Source organism: Toxorhynchites rutilus, chromosome 3 (assembly GCF_029784135.1).
Source record: "Toxorhynchites rutilus septentrionalis strain SRP chromosome 3, ASM2978413v1, whole genome shotgun sequence".
NCBI classification, from domain to species: domain Eukaryota; kingdom Metazoa; phylum Arthropoda; class Insecta; order Diptera; family Culicidae; genus Toxorhynchites; species Toxorhynchites rutilus.
This window is the reverse complement of record NC_073746.1, coordinates 4,552,043-4,569,511: the sequence shown is the minus strand read 5'-3', so window position 1 is coordinate 4,569,511 and position 17,469 is coordinate 4,552,043. Positions and strand designations below refer to the sequence as shown.

The 17,469-nt window shown below is 37.9% G+C and overlaps 1 protein-coding gene across 2 annotated transcripts in view; it reads right to left on the bottom strand.

The window, feature by feature from the left end:
* LOC129772787 (uncharacterized) overlaps positions 1–17,469 on the bottom strand; it is a 398,153-nt gene that overhangs the window by 218,789 nt on the left and 161,895 nt on the right. Inside the window, exon 3 of one of the 2 annotated variants that reach the window (XR_008742637.1) lies at positions 4,038–5,296. The exons of the other annotated variant lie outside the window; for it this stretch is intronic. The gene's annotated coding sequence lies outside the window, so the exon portion shown is untranslated. Of the gene's footprint in view, positions 1–4,037; positions 5,297–17,469 lie in introns of those variants that run through there. 2 annotated transcript variants of the gene reach the window in all.

The following is a 17,469-nucleotide window of genomic DNA, read 5'->3' as shown; positions in this document are numbered from 1 at the left end:
GATTTCGATGCATTACTATAACAGTCGAGTGCCTTAAATCCAAATTTGTACATTGGACATTTTTTGTAACAGTGATTAAAAGGTAAAGAGGATAGATATTTGAAGGATTGTTTTTGCAATACATTCAATGACTGAAAACGAAAAGTGTGCATCCATTATATCGGTTTGTTTAAATTTGTTACATAGGACTTATTCAAAAGCGAAATTTCTTCAGCAGTATCATTCGCCATAGACACGAGGGTGTAGTAATCACTTGATATTTATCTAGCCCTAAATGCTCCAGAAATTTCTGAGGAGTCACAAGCGATGCACACTCTGTCCAACTTCTATAAGACCAGGAGATGATCACGCTTCTTTGTGTCATTGCAAACAAACAACGCTTCAATTTATAGTGTATTGGTATTGGTAATTACCATACACTGCATGATTTTCATATATGTATATCGAAGCGCTGAGCGTAAATAAATGGTTTTGTATTTTTCAAGTGTTCAGTTTGTATAAGAACAGTATAATTTTTCATTGTTTTAGTTGTTTTGATAAATTAAGGAAAGGGAAAAGTGCTCACGGAGAGAGAAAAAGGACAAATCGATGCATTTCACCAAGAAAATGTTAGTATCAGAGAAACTGAGAAATCGGATTGGACGATCCCATCATGTAGTGTTCAATTATTTGGCGAATCCTCAAGGATACGATAAGAAGAAGAGAGCTCAACGTAAATCGAAGCTCTCTGACCGGGATAAGCAGGAAATAGTAAGAACAGCTTCGAATACCTCAAAATCGCTTATGAAAATAAAGCAATAACGAATAACGAAAAGTTGTTCAAAGCAAAACGGATTTTTTTTTACTTTTTACATTGCTAGGTTATCTTCAGTGACGAAAAAAATAATCAATTTGGATTGTCCTGATGTATTCAACGGGTACTGGTATAGTATTTTCAATCAGGAACTTTGGTAGAGGTTCATGCATAGTTTGGGCGGGATTCTGTGCAACCGGAAAACTCAAGATAGCTTTCACATCTTTCAAATCCTCTCTTCTACCGTTTATTGCGTAGATATCCTCAACAAGACAATGTAGCTATTCATACCAGCAAGGAACCTCAGCAATGGATTAAGGACCAATAACTTGACTTATTGGACTGACCGGCTCGCTCTCCAGACTAAAATCCTGTTGAAAATCTTTGGGGGATCTTAATACGTAGAATCTACTCTGAGGGAAAGCAGTACACCCCGGTTCATGAACTCAAAACCGCACTTTCGGAGACATGGGAAACCATCACCGTTCGCTTTAGAAATGGATCGATTTTGACGCATTTCAGTAGAGTTTCCGTGCCATGCATCGAGTTTCTTTTTGTGTCCAATCTGCGAACGATTTTCGTGCAATGTATAGTTGAAACATGATCGAAACAGTGCTTACATAACGATTGCACTCGACGATTTTCAATATGTTGTCAAAATCATGGACAATTAGTCGAACAGAGCGTGGACATATTTGACATAAACATTACATAAGGAGATATCGACTCTGACAAACAAATACTGAATTTAAAAACAGTTTTTTTCCATCAATCTTATTTATAAATACACTATTGGGAGCAGGAGTGAACCTTCAATGATAGATATTTTTTGTAGAATGTAAATGAAGTCGGGTCTTCCATTGCGATTGACAGATACATAAGTAAGCTAAGAAAACTTTTTTTATATACGAAAAAATATGATGATTTGAGCATAATTTTTTTTTTTAATCCAAAATATATATTTGTATTAAGGCTCATGTGGCGTCAACCTGACGGGGTCGGGAGTTCAATATTTCGACAATGTTTGCCTTATAACTATGTTAGTAATATGTAACCGATTACTCGCGGTTGGCTCGAGGTGAGTATTACAAGTGTTTTCGTAATTGTGATGTTGCTGTTTCCAATGCTCTGTACCCGTACCCGACACGGGATACTTCCTATTGGAATGCAGCTGACCATTAATCAGCAACGCCCCCCTAGTATGTACCCCATATCTAGCGTGGTGCGTCTTCTTGACTCGAGGAATCCAGGATAGAATGGTCACTAACCGGCGCAATCATCAGCTCGTGTAGAGTTGTCATGAGCGGTACAACCTTTGGCTCTTGTTGAATGATCAGTGGACTGCACAACCTTTGGCCCGTGTATCTGTAAAGAGTGTGTGTATGTAAGGCCGCGACTAAGTAAAAGTTTATAGATCGGATAGGAGGGATATGAAACAGGGACACAAGGAAGAAAACATCATTAAACGTTGACATCGGCATTTCTGAGGAACAGGTATAGATGAAGCAGAAGATCAGTATCACGGCTTCCTAAGATATCCCGGACGGGGATATCCGATTGTCTGCTTTTTGCTCTCAGTGCTCTATTTGGTACAATGACCATAATTGAGATGATCTATATATCGTTTCCCTATTATGCCTTAGTTACAGTTAATAAAAAGTAACTTCACAAAAAAGGTATCTCGTCAACTATGCTTCTCATCGAATCACAAAAAAATCATAACGGATGTTAGATTCTAATTTGAATAACTAACAAAATGCTTGGCATTAGAAAAAAAAAACCCTGTAAATTCTGTCAAAATAGTTCGATTTTTGCTAGCATTGCAGCGGAATATGTTTTTCTTGTCGATCAGCGAGTTAGTTAATGAATAGCGCAGTTCTTTAACAGTACAAGATCGATTTTTTTTTGACTTCATTATTTTTCTCATTTTTTATCTAAACATCAACATAAAGAGAATATAATCGGTTTCCACTTCTTCTAACGTTTTATACCTTGATCCGCAAAGTTCAGTATCTTTCATTTGATCTATCGCTTGTCTATTTGATTTACATTTTCACATCGATGTGTGCACTGGTCAAATTAGTTCACCTGGAACCATAACCAAAAAAAACTTTACCACTCCTCTGGGTCAATTAAAACACTTTATTTGTGAAAATGAGAACTAGATTCTACATTCGGATTCTACATTCGGTTTTCCTGGAAGGTCTAGAATCCAATACTTGTCCTACTCAGCTACTGTTTGTATCTGACATCGAACACACCCAAAAAATAGGAACGAAATTCAACATATCATCGAAATTTGCGGTAGGCTAGACAAGCCACTGCCTGTAACGAAAAATATATTCTGTTTATCCGTCGCTATGTTCCGGTATTTTATTACCTGGAAACACAATAGCACTTCCTAGAAGCTCAAAATTTACATTATGGTTCCGTTCATTCCACCTGTCTGTAAATGTTATTTTTCTCTCCCCGGCTTCTGCGAAGTGGTTTATTGTTCATTCGAGTTATTTTAGGTGCTAATCATAAGCCACCCTAATTTCTCTGTTTTACTTTCCCTAATTTGATGTAAGAAAAAAATCGATGCTGACGTCTGTGAAACGGTGGATAATCTTTGTCGGCAGCCACTTCAAAGGCAGATAGAGTCAACTACTCACCGGGTGTTGTCTTTGCTTTCTGATGAGTCTGCTCCATTAGGTGCATCAGCGTATCTGTAAGACTTACCTGTCTGTTCTTTGTCCGTCCTAGAGGAAAAATAAATAGAGTAAGAGGAGGAATATATTTCCCACGATTTTGGCCCTGAATAATTTGGCCGCGTGAAAAATTACACACATAAATGGTGTACGCGATAAGACCAACTGGTTGGTGGGTTAGAGGAGGGGTCGCCATCTGTTGTTTCGTGATTCAGTACGTAGCCGGCTGGCTCGTGAAGAGTTCCTTCCGCGGCCTGCTGATACATGTTTTCCACCACTGTCTCAATCCATGAATGCGACGGCGAAAATAAGTCATAAAGATAACGCCCTTTCTGTAAGGTGCCTCTTGGCTCCAAACGGCGTGAAATGATTTACTCGGCCAGGCATCTCGAGCCAATAAAAACGGGAGCGAATACCGCACGCCACAATGTCACCAACCACCCACCAATCCATTTGCGTAGGGAATTCTTCCGAGGCGGATGCCGGGATGAAAAATAAAAGACAGCTCTAATAAAACATGATTTTATGTATATTTTCAATAAAAATTATCTCTCGTTTTTATAACCTACTCTTATAATTTGTGTTCATTTTTTTGCCTTTACCGTTTTTCTCATTTTTCATCAAAACATCAGATCGCATGTTATTTTTTTCCGCTCTCGACATCAGCTTTGTCAACGTGCCGGAGATGTGTTCGGTTCGTACTAGAATCCCCCACTCTCACTGTTTTTACGACACGGCCCTGCAAAATTTAACGCCATTCGTTTGATTTATCGTTTTGTTTCTTCGCTCATACGGTTGTCTTTTCTCTTCGCGTTTTTTGCCAAACCATTTCACGGCACCGTCGTTTCACATATAGTTCAATCTTCCAGGATTTTGTTTTCTTTGTCTGTGTGTGTTCATTTTTTTGTTTTGTTTTGTTTTCATCATCACTCGCGCTCTGCCTATGGCATTTTTATCATTATCATTATTTCTTATTATCATTACTTCTAATGATGGTTTCCTGCGCCTGCGAAAAGAGTCAATCTCAAGGGGAGCGAGTATGGGACTGAGTCTGTGGATGATGGGAGGAAGCGGGATGGGGATGGCGTTCGATGGTATATGTATGCGTGGCGCTGCCTTCGGCATTCTCGGTTATTGTTTTCAACATGGGGATTTTGAGGTTTCTTATGAGCACTTTTTATGCGTATGGGCTGCTAACTGGCGTCAACAGATTCCTCCGGTGAATATTCAAATTCGTTTGTGGGAATCGTTTGGAATAATTTTTTCAGTGAGTAGCTTAATAAGAATAGTATTCCAACGTTATGAAAATTGGATATGAAATAAGCGAAAAATATTTGTTTTCCTAATATGAAAAACAACCCTGCGTCTCCACGAAAAAAACATTCGATGCTGGCGCACGTTACATCACTAAGAATTAGTTGGAAGTGATGAAATATAGCGACAAATTAGATAGCTGGCAGCTGGCAGGATCAACAGATTGTTCCGTAATTGATTGTGAAAAGCAAAGAACCGGAGAGCGTTTCAATGCTTTTGATCCAACTGCAGAGGGCATTTCTATTCGCTGCAAAATTTTGTCTTTTTAACGGCATCTTGCTGTTCGTCGTTCCATTTCTGTTTTGTTACTTGCCCGATTTAACAACCCAAATGAAATCCTGGCACTGTGGTGTGTCGAGCTTTTTATATGTGTGCGCAAACTGGTTTCCTAATTTTGGATCCGAGCTCAAAAAGCAGTACACATTGTTGCGTTGGAATTTTTATAACCAATTGCGTAATAACAGCGAAGCGCTGTTCTCAGACTGGAACCTGGGAAGCCCTGAAAAAGATGACATGAGATTAGTCGACGAGATTGGGAGATATCGAGCAAAAGAAGAGGGAGACAACCGGGTTTTTTGCTCAACGCGGAAAATATCCACACGACTGGAGTATTCCTGTGTCTTGACGAAAGAAATTTTCTTCATCGGGAGTGTGAGCCACTCGAGCGAGACAGAATCAGCGGGAAGTTGATGGCTTCCTGCTTTTTAAGGGCGAAACCACTCGATGCGTTCATTGTGGTTTTTGAATACTTTTTGCGAATTGATCTTTTTTCGAGAAAATTAGCGATTTAATGAAATGGCGCAGATTCGGGGTGAGTCGGTGTAATTTTCCGGTTCGCTGGCTACACCACAATTCTGAGTGGTTCGTGTCCTGCATTGGTGACGTGGGATGCAATCCTTCAGGATAGAATAACAATTATACTCCCAACTTTGTTGCAGTTGTCACACAGAAGTTTGAAACATTAATTAATGTTTGTTTCATTCGAAGCGTCAGATACGGGCCGATAAACACCAATAATAAAAATATCCATTTTTGCCGGTAGGTAAATACCATTCTCACCGACAGATATATGACCTTTTCCAATGCATTCCAACAATCGATTGCAATTTCATATTGTGGCAGAATGGCTTCGGAGGAGATTTATATCGGCTAACCAGCGATCAGCCTCTCGTCACGTATTTGTTGCCTACAAGCGGCAATAAAATCGCATTGTGCCATTAAATCGTAAATAACAAATGAGCGCAATCAAAGAGCTAATTAAATCACATTTGAAGCTTTGCTGCAAATTGAAACAATAAACAATTTGTTCCAGTGCTGTAATGCAATCATATTTCGCTGCCGTCGGTGCGAAGGGTAGCATTCGTAATTGCATTCGTCCCTATTTTCAAATGAAGAGCGAACGGTAATTTTTCGCTGCCAACGGGGTGGAAATTTTGTTATTTTGCCGTATCTGTTGATTTGTGGTGAATGCAAATCACCGTACATTAATTCGCCTGTAATCCATTCGGCACGGGTCGGACTTTAATTAGGATATTTTATGGTCAGTGGTTCACGTAGAAATTATACTATTTTTTCGACTTCGCTTGATTTACCATAATTTATTGCGATGTATTCATGTTTATGAATCAAGTGATAATAGATCGGGTTGTAAATCATTTCGCCGTGTTAGTTTAGCTATAAATCCAAATTGCGAGCAGATTGTCGCGAGTGTTAAAGTTGGTCTTATTGGTGATTAAATTGTAATTTCTATGTCCAGATTTTCATAATTTTCATTTCATCATTGTGAATCAATTCAATATATTTTTTAAATTATTCAAACTCTATGACTAAAATCCTCAGAGTTCTGGGAAAACAGAGAAAAGTGATCAATTTGCTCTAATTTCATCTCTCTGTGATAACCGAAGAAAATGCTTGCCAGTGTCATCTGTTCTTCATTGATGAGATATATTCGTCATATTAGTCTCTGGCATCCGGATAATAAATGCTGATAAATGTTGCCACATTGTCATCTGTACTGGAAAAGTTAAAAAAATTTTCCGACGTGTACTTTCTCTTCCAAAAATATGTGCCGAAATCTATATTATTAAAATATCTATTGCAAAGAAAAGTATGTTTTTATTAGTATAGAGCTCGATTCAGAAGCTTAGTTTTGTTATTGTAATAATAAGAAAAAATCGTTCGGTGATTGCCGAGTAATGAGGCATAACAATAATATTAAGAACGAAGCTTTCAAAAATTAAAACTTAGAAAATACGAAAGAAGCTTAGTTTCAGACTTGTTTGTCCACTTATCCAGCACATGTATATTTTCTGTAACAGTGATTTAATAAGGGAACAATTTTATTTTTAGGGCACGGTTTTCATTTTCCAGCTTTTGAAAAACCCCATCGTATAAACACATAAACGCTTCCAATATATCGTTGATGCTTGTTAAATTAGAGAGGTTTTGACGATCTAATATGACAGAAGGCTCAAGGGTTAAATAATTGGAATCGAATCTTTTTCTTGCTTGTTCAGTCCCACTTGGTAGAAATTTAGGGACTTAGAATGCAAGGGGTGTAAGTGACTTGCTCGATTTCTCTTCATCAACTTTTTCTTTACTTAATAACTCAATTGCAAAAACGTTCCAATTTAAGTTTGCTATAGTATCCGATAGATGAGGTTCTGACCTACCTTCCACATTGTCAAATACAGCTGGGAATGTATTTGCAGCTAAGTTATGACCAAAAACGAGAGTCGATGTAGAGAAATCGATCAAATCACTTACACCCCTTTCATTCTAAGCCCATCAATTTAACATTCATAAAAATCTGTACCTGTCCAGATAAATTTGCACACGTGGCAACACTACTTGAAGTGAACCAACGCGTGAAACGCGGAACGAGTGAAAATGCCAAAAAAATGTTTAATTAATTTGGGACTGAAAGCTACAAATCGCCCTCATAAGTGAATATACTCGAACAAGAGCCCAACGAGTGATCCATATCCGGATTAAAAAATTTTAAACGATATGCTACAGAGGTATACATTATACATGAGACAATTGATTTGAAGAGAAAAATAAAACGGAAAAATTGAGTTATTTAAAATAGTATAATTACTAAATTTGTGACATAAATTTTCACTTCTCATACTCATGAAGACACTGTTTGTGACTTATGCTCCTCAAGCAAAATGAAAAAAAAAAAAATGCTTTATAAAAATGTTTCCGTTTCTCTCGAAACATGCACCAATAAATTGGTGCAAACGCTCATCGATGGTGAATCAGTTCATAGCCAGTCTCTATGCTGTATCCAGCAGAAGCTCTTGCTGTTCGAAATGGTATTTGGAGACCAGATTGATCGGAAATAAAATAGCAATGTAATATAACGAAATCTTAGAGCATTCGCAAGAAACATATTCGCTCGAATTTACATTGCCAAAATGTGATATATTCCATAATTTTCTGATTCAAAAAACACGATTAAATGTAACGTGAAGGTGAACTTCATTATTCAATAAACAAATAATCACATATTGAGAGAGCAACAAATAAACGCGAAAACACAGATCATGTTGGTTGAAGAATGCCATTTTCAAGCTTTTGAATTACCAGTTATAGCATGTTAAATGCCATGTCATGTTTGAATCCCCTGCCATACTTTGACGAACTGTACCAGAGCCCGTGTTAAGGTAGAAATGGTCGCTAAACCCTTTTTAACCGAGAAATTCTTAAACACTCTTCAGTGAACAATAGATAGAAAAGAAGGAGGTACGGGGTAACTTCGTTATAATGTACATTTCACTTTCAAAATTGTACGTTGTATCGAATTGTACGTTATATCGAAGCCTAATAAAGGACTCACAAACGTAGCCTAAAATACATTGTTGTGTTGCTGTTTTAGTAAAGTTAATGAATAAATTCAATTAGAAGACGAAGGCTGCCTTTCTCATTATGTTTCCTTCATACTGTTGATTAAAGCTTGATTCATTTAGAATCCGAAATCATAAAATCAGCTGTATCTCGGGATTGATTAAAGGTACAAAACATGTTTAGCATCACAGTACAGATAGTTCGTTGTTCTTTCAGAAAACAAAATATTAAAAAAAAATTTCTTTGCATTTTGGAAATGTCTACGTTATATCGAGTGATGTTATATCGAGGGTACGTTATAACGAGGGTACGTTATATCGAAGTTTCCCTGTATATTAGTTTTGTCAACACAGATTGGTACGAATAAAACGGCGAAGTATTCCGCATTAAATTTTATATTTCGACATTACAGTTTTCCATTTTACTTCCTGTTTGATGCTCTGTATCTGTGCTTATGTTTTATGTATGTTCTGCAATGTGCGTCTTTTTCGTTGTGTTTGAAAAAGATCATGTATTATGTTTGAAAAGATCACTCAGGGTCTGGAAATAAACAAAACAATCTTATTACAATTCAATAATAATTCGAAGGGTTATGTTATGTTTATTTCGAGACAAAAACTTGCAGCCAGATACCCAATGCCCAATGTATAAATGTTCTAGCCTAATGTTATGGTCGCACTAAATACGCATATAGAGCTATCATAAATGCTTATTTTCATTAATATTTATATGCATTAATAATGTTGATAGAAGACCTATAAGCATCAAAAAACAGATACACTGCCATTTGGTATTAGCGATGCTGAATTAGTGCTATAATAGAGCTATACGTTAATGTTTGTGGCTACTTGGGTACTTCCTTGCTATGGTGGCTCAGAGCAAACAAACGTCCACAAAGGGTTAAACCTGAGTAGGTTGCGTGTTATTATGTTACAAGGTTTAATAATTTTCAGCAGCCATAGCGAAAACAGTCGAACAACTCTGCTCGATGCTTGTGCTCGTACTGCCAGCTTCACCAAGGGGCGAAGAAGTTGGACATCGTGAGGCACTTCTTGTCCGCCGGATATAGCGAATTTCAGCATTTACAACATCCCCTCCCTTCTGGAGAGAGGCGAGAGCGTCGATTAGAAGCCGACGGTGCTACGCGACCGTAAATTGCAGCTAAAATTGGAAAGGAAGACTGAGAGCAAGGTGGGCTCCAGGTTTCATACTTTGAACCGGAAGGTCGATGCAACCGGCCGGTGAACGGTGCAGAAGTACCTAGTCAAAATGAAAATTTTCAATGCGGAAGCGTCAGTCGAGGCCGGTCGTGTCTGAGCAGCAGTCAATCGCCCAAAAGGAGCCACTTCAGGTGCTAGTTAAAAACATCTTTGCAGCGAAGCGCAACTTCGTGGCCATGGATAATAGATGATGAGAGCTACTTGACGCTGGACACCAATGAATGGAGGTAGGTGATGACGTCATATATATCTGAAACCTATTTCCCGAGGAAGGTCATTTTGTGGCTGAGGATTACCGAGAAGGTAATTGCGAGAAGGGGAGAAGCGACAGAATCGATTATGTCGAAAAGTTTTGCACGCCAAGAAGTAACAATAAATCACTCATCAGCATGCATCAAGTTGCTTCTATGCAATCGTGGCGTATGGTTTCGAATTCCGTAAGATCGCAGTATCATTACATCATTACATCATTACGATTTCGTCGGATTTTTAGTAGAAACTTAACCGGAAGAAATCCAAAAGGTTAGCTTGGAAAATATATTATACTTTTGATGGAATTCCTAAACGTAGCTTGGTTTTAAGATGCCATCTAAAAAATACCAAAATAGCCACGTTTTAAATAATTCGTTCCGGATGCTTTTTCTGCTATTGCAATATTTTTTTTCATGATTTTAATTCCAGTGTATCATAACTATAGAACCAAATGGAGAAAACCTCACTAAATCTCACTTCATGGTTTGGGGAGAATTTTTTCAAAAAGGTCTGGTTTAGATAACTTACCATCAACACGAACGATCAGTCAGAATTGCATTAAAATACTTCAGAATCATTAACTGCCGTTTCTGGATCAAAAACAATGTGATAATTGAGTAACTTGGCATCAATTAATAAATCCGTTAAGTCATGGCATGGTTTAATGAATAGAGCCTTCAGATTCTGGACTTGCCAGTTTGTTTATTAAAATAAAACGCAGTCAAGAACTCATGAGGAGTGATCGTACGAATAATAGATGCAGCTTACAAGCAGTGTGAGTGATTTAAAGAGCTTAAAAGAGCAGTATCCTCTTCGTAGAACGAGATACACACTACAACATGGCGCAGCATGGTGAAAACCACCTCGAATGGGTTATTCGAATAGTTTAAGAACTAAAGATGACCTACGAATTAGAAACTTTTTGTAATTAATGTGGAATTGACTTTCATTTTGTAAAGGAGTGAGAGTTTTTCCATCTGGTTCTATAGTTATGAAACACTGGAACTCTAGTTTTTTTATTGTTTCGCGCCTAAAAACAACAATAAAGTTCAAATGGCCAGTCTTATAAATGAAAATAGTTATTGTATTCTATACGTTATACTACAATTCACTCGACTTCTTACATATCTCTGGAAACTTAGAAAAAAATGAGTGGTTCTATAGTTGTGAAACGCAGTGTAGTAACTTTCAACACTTTTGACTGGTTCGTCATTTTACTTTTATTTCAGAAGAATGGTAGTGAGAACTGAACTAGCGTAAGAGGTATGTTACCTCAACGCCAGATCACCTCCACAACAACTAAACAATAAACTCGCTGAATCCCGCCACATTCAAAAAACCCTTTGGCTCACTCTGTACTAAATTATATTTAATGGCTTGTTGTTCATATCGAATAATCTTAATATGGTAATGTTCGCTGATGCCTAGGAAATTGTTTCGTTTGGAGTTTTTCAATGATGATGCCTTTTTCTATCAACTCAAATAATCGCTTCTCTGCTCAAGAACATTATAGCGACTGTCAATAAAATTATATAGGAACGATTTTAACCTCACCTGTTTTGACGTTTCTAGATGTTTCAAATATTCATTGCATAGTTTATTAACCTCTAAATCGTCTAACCAACGCTTTATGCATAATGCTTCAAGTAAACTGCGAAGCATCCCGGGGCGATGCTGAAAATTACTTCACAGTAAGTGCATTAATATTCATTGAACAAGTTGATTATCCCACTCACTTCATTTCACAATTACAGCGACTGTTTAATTAATTAAATTGCTTCGTTTCGCCGGAATTCGTTTTATTTGCCCGTCTGCTGCGAAACCTCAAAGTCGAATTTCATTTGTCCCAATCGAAGCAGCTTCAGCTTCTGCCCCACACGTTCCGTCGCCTGTGCTCCCTTTTATTCGCTTCGGAAGTAACGAATTAACATTTGTTCCAACCACATCGCATTCTGAGTACAATTTTCACTCACCCGTAATATTGTACTCCTTGTTCGTGAGAGGGGAGGTATGCACAGTGGAAAATTACTATTTTCCCGATCGTCTGTCAAAGCATCTTTCACCCCCTTCCATCGCCACCCCTTTCAACGCTCGGAGAATCCTTTTTTCCAATTTGCTCTAACGTCTAGTGAATGCCCCCATTGGAACGGAATAACAAGTCGCACTCGAGCGGTGGTGTGACAGGTCACAATTACCACCACCCACCACCATCCCCATACCCTTTTTTTGATTACATCCGCTAATCCCAATAGCAGCCAGGGAGTAGAGCTTAATTTACATTTTCATCGGATTCGATGTAAGTGGATCGGGCAAGTCACTGATTTTGTTTCAATTCCACACCCAAATTAAAAGCATACTATTCACGGAACCCAACCATCGGAGGCTGCGCTGGTCGAGTGGTTATCGGGATAGGATTAATATGGGGTTCAAATCTGTTTAGATCGGTTTTTATACGATATGGAATATTTACCTTTTAATGGCATATGGTACAACCAAACAATAAAATACGTTAACGAAGGCAAGAAGTATTTCGATGAGGAAGCAAAGTTCCCCTACGAGTCGTAGTGCTCTTGAGGAAGAAGAGAAATCAACAGAGGAGAACTGCGCTTGGCAAAGAGTTACATTAGGACACCGAGCGACATCACGGGGGGATGTGGGAACCATTTCACTGTATCCCGATTTTACCCATCGAAAAGAAGAATCTGTAATTGATTTACTCGTGTTGTACTAAATGAGACTCTTTCTTCCGTTCCCTGGCTGGAGGGCGATGATGAAAGCTGGAATCAGTTTCGTCTTTCGTCGATAAGTTTTGGCGCGCAATTCAATTAGAGAAGGTTTATTCAAAATTCCAGAAATGGATTCGACATAACAAGATTTAGGGCCGCTGGAATCGGGGAAAGAGTGCCGCAAAGTGCTGTACCAGAAAAGGGGACGCGGGTTGTTGTAGCTGAATTTTACATCCGTTGAACGTGTTCGAGAGTGCCGGGATGGAGCAAATATGCAAAAGTTCGATGGACCCGATTTCCGAGATCAAAGAGATTATCGGAATCAATAATGAATGTGCAGCAGTGTGCGAGTGTTTCGTTTTGAATTTGAATTAGGCCCCCGGATCGAACTGTGCACGTGTGGATCATTTTCTGGGAAGGATAAATTACCATTCGGTATGATGCATTGTTGCTCTTTTGGGAATTTGAAACATTAAAGGAATGCAATGATTTGATACTGTGGGATTACCAAGAACTGAGAGAACATGAAAATCTGATTAAACGCAATTGAGAAAATTATATGAAACATTTTCAGTACAATAAATCAATCGGTTCAGGTTATCAATTATTTTCCTGAATATTGAAATTCCACAAACCAAACCTCGGAACCAAATCGATTTAAACACAAAAACTGCAGTCCATTCATGCCATAGCTTCAGGCACAGCTATTATTCCTATAATTCAAATCGAACAAAAATAGATTTATTGCATTAGTTTTATGACCACCACATAGTTACTCATAAAAAATAAATAAAAATGGCTATGCTATTTTTTTTTTAAATTTAAAACTGATTCGAATCTGACTGTGCCACATGCCGATTGATTAACCTCCCGGAGCAACCTGTGTCCGAAGTTAACAGCTCACCCCGATGAATCTGTGTGCATTTGGTGTGAGTGTGAATGCTTTTTTTTGGTTCATATGGCTGTGATCACTATACGCTACCATCAATAATTTCATTGGAATCCATTAATGGGGCTGTTGGTTTTTTTGCTGTGTTTTTTATTTCCACTCTCGACAATTTATTTCTCCTTTACACACTCACTGTCTCGCTCATTGATTTCAATTTAATCTCGTTTTTATTATCCAATAATATTATATCTACAAAAAAATTATTTACAACAATCTGTCACATCGTTTTCGTTTCTTCTAGTTTTATGCTATTTCATTGGTTTAACTTTTTTTCCTCTTCTTTCTCTCTGTGTGGCGATCACTACTGCTGCGTCTAGTATTTACAATCGCTTGCCTTGCCATCATCATGATTTTGATTTTTCTTCTTCTGTGTGGTATTTAATCTCTCTGCGTTCTAGAAATGCAAACCCTTCCATTTTTTTAACATGGGGATGGAAGAAAAAATATATTTAAGTTTGAACCAAATAAACCATCCCATTCTGCGCAATGTCCACTTTAATATCCTCATCGAACGCATTAATGAGTTAACATGTTTCGAGTTTCAACCTCTGGAGAAATTGGATGATTAATTCAACGGGCTGTGTATCATGCACTCTACCTTTAAGTGGGGGCGGTTAACACACGACAAAAATAATTTTTCACGCCCTCATACATACACAAACACACACGCGCGCGCGACTGCACACATGCACACTTTCCGGTTGCACACAGAATGGGAGTGGGACTCGCAAAATTTCATTATTCCGAGGTGGAAAGCAAAATACGATTCAAATTGAAATTGTTTACGGGTCAATTTTTCGCGTGATTTTTTATTTGCTGTTGATTTGCTATCATTTCAATTATCATCACTATGATTTTTATATTTTTATATTTTCTTGTTTGCTTCTCTCTTCCAGTGTTGGTTAACGCATGTGTCACGTTTTCGACATTGATTTTTTTTTCTGTGTTCTTTGCGTTGGATCCGAGAACTAATGGACGCGCTGATTGGTGATGGATGTTTGATGTGGGAACAAACGAGAATAATAGACATATGTTTTTTTCCATCAACAACGCATATTATGATAACCATGGTAGATAAGAATAAAAACAATTGTTTTCGACATTTGCCAATATTTTACTTTCAAAATACTGGATTGTTAACACACAAAAAAAGAAATCAGCGCTTTTGCTGAACAATTTCGATAATATCAGGTATCATAGTATCAGGAAATGCTCATTTCAAAGACCCATTTAAAGAATAGCGAAATTTGTTTTGTCGCTTAGTTGGCACAGCTGTCCGTAATGCTGATTCATAGTTTTAGCGCAATTAGATTCTATTTTGAAAAGAGCGTTTTTCAATATTTATAATGAACTAGCTAACCCGGCAAACTTCGTCCCGCCCATTTACTTGATTAATTCTCGAGTAATGTATACATTTGTGTTTTATTTGTATGGCAGCCACCCCTAAGAGAGGGGGGAGGGGTATCTAACCACCATAGAAACATTCATTGCACCCTAAAGTTTCCATATGCCTAATTTGGTTTAATTTGCTTGATTAATTCTCGGGTAATGCAAAAATTTGTGTTTCATTTGTACGGCAGCCCCCTCTAAGAGAGGGGGAAGGAGTATCTTAACACCATAGAAACATTTATTGCATCCTAAAACCTCCACATGCCAAATTTGGTTTCGTTTGCTTGGTTAATTTCCGAGTAATGCAGAAATTTGTGTTTCATTTGTATGGCAACCCCCCCTTAGAGAGGGGGGAGGGGTCTCAAAATATCACGAAAACCTTCCCCGGCCCCAAAAACCCCTACATACCAATTTTCATGTCGATCGGTTCAGTAGTTTCCGAGTCTATAAGAATCAGACAGACAGACAGACATCACTCCATTTTTATATATATATATATATATATATATATATATATATATATATATATATATATATATATATATATATATATATATATATATATATATAGATAGAAGATAATAATATCGAACAAAGATTTTGTCTCAAAGATTGTATCGTATTGGCTATCACTGGGTTCCAATTTCTGACCAAATAACTAGCAAATGTCATAAAATTACCACTGGATTAAAATTATACATGCGATGCACAACTAAGTCAGTGTTATTGATCGTAAGTTGTTGAAACCGAACGGGAACATTACTGGGGATTAGCAACGAATCGAATTAATGCGATTGAGCGGAGCACAGCGAATTCTGAAAAAATACCTTCGGAATAAAAGGGAATCATAAATAGTTTATGTCACATTCACATATTACGCGTGCTTTTTTGCGGAACATTTTTGTATCAAATAGTTTGTAAATTTATAGTCGAGGTACTGTTGTGCAAGCAAAGGTAAGTTTGTTGCTTTAGAGGAAAAATAGAGGAAGCTACCAGGTCTGGGAAAAAACAGATTCTAGGGGAGTTACTCCTACATTATATGCATAGGTCATTAGAGACAAGATATGTAATAAAATAATGTATTAAAATTAATTATAACTCCCACCGGCACATAGCTTTTTTTCTTCGACAGACCTTCCACAAACAGTGTGTCTACTGACGAAATATCTGCTTGCACACCAATCAAAAGCCGTTGCCACATCTACACCGAGAAAATCGTCCACCAGATGCCTAATAGATTCGTATGCACACTTCTATGAATCAGAGGAGCAGATGCTGGACCGCTCGATTTAACCATAGTGCCCAGACCACAAACAACGACGGCTGTGTTGGCGAATCATCTTTGCTGTACACCCATACCTCGCTTTACGGCCTAGATACGTTCCTGGGTCGCTAAGAAAAAAGCCGTATAACGAATCAATTATTCCAATACAAATTCATACAAACTCTATCGGATCGGTTCCAAGCTTGTTCAACGAAAAGCCGTATTAAGAGCGGCCATATAGCGAGGTATGAGTGTATTAGGGGCTGTCCACATACTACGTGGACAACTTTAGGGGGTTAGGGGTTACGAAAATGTCCACACTTGTCCACGGTAAGGGGGAAGGGGGTTTAGATAATATCCACGTGGACACGTTAAATATTATTTAAAATAAAACATTCATATTTAATTGAATGAATCAAAATTGAATGCGATCTGTTTTGTGTTTAAAAGATTTCTTAAACTTTACGCCCACCCTGAGTACTCTGGATTCATTAATGAAAAGACTGAGCTGCCTGAGAGTGCTGTCCGGTCAAACATCCATATTTTTTCATATGGTGGACTTCTTCCTGAAATGTATATTCTGAAAGAAACGCACATGAACTGGGATCGGTCAATTCATTCCGATCGGTAATAGAGGACCATGAATTTCGTCAGGATAAAAACACCCAAACACACAGTTAATGTTGGAATTTTTGTAGTGTTCAAAATCGCGAATTTAGTGCGAGTTTCGATTCAGCTTTCGCTCTTGATGACAAAACTGCTTATATAACTACCAAGGTTTTCCGAAAATAGAAACGAATAACAAATTCTTCCATGGGTGCACGGGCCGTATTTCCGAAGATGTGTTTCTTGCAGTGCAGTTTTTCTTTATTGATATCTGGTAATTTTTGTAATACGCTTCCATTGGGTTGTCTGGAAAGTCCATGACAATCAAACCGAGACACTTATCAATCCTCGATACGCGACACATTAATATATTCGCTACAGGTGTCTAAAACCTCCGTTCAGGAGCACCTGGTA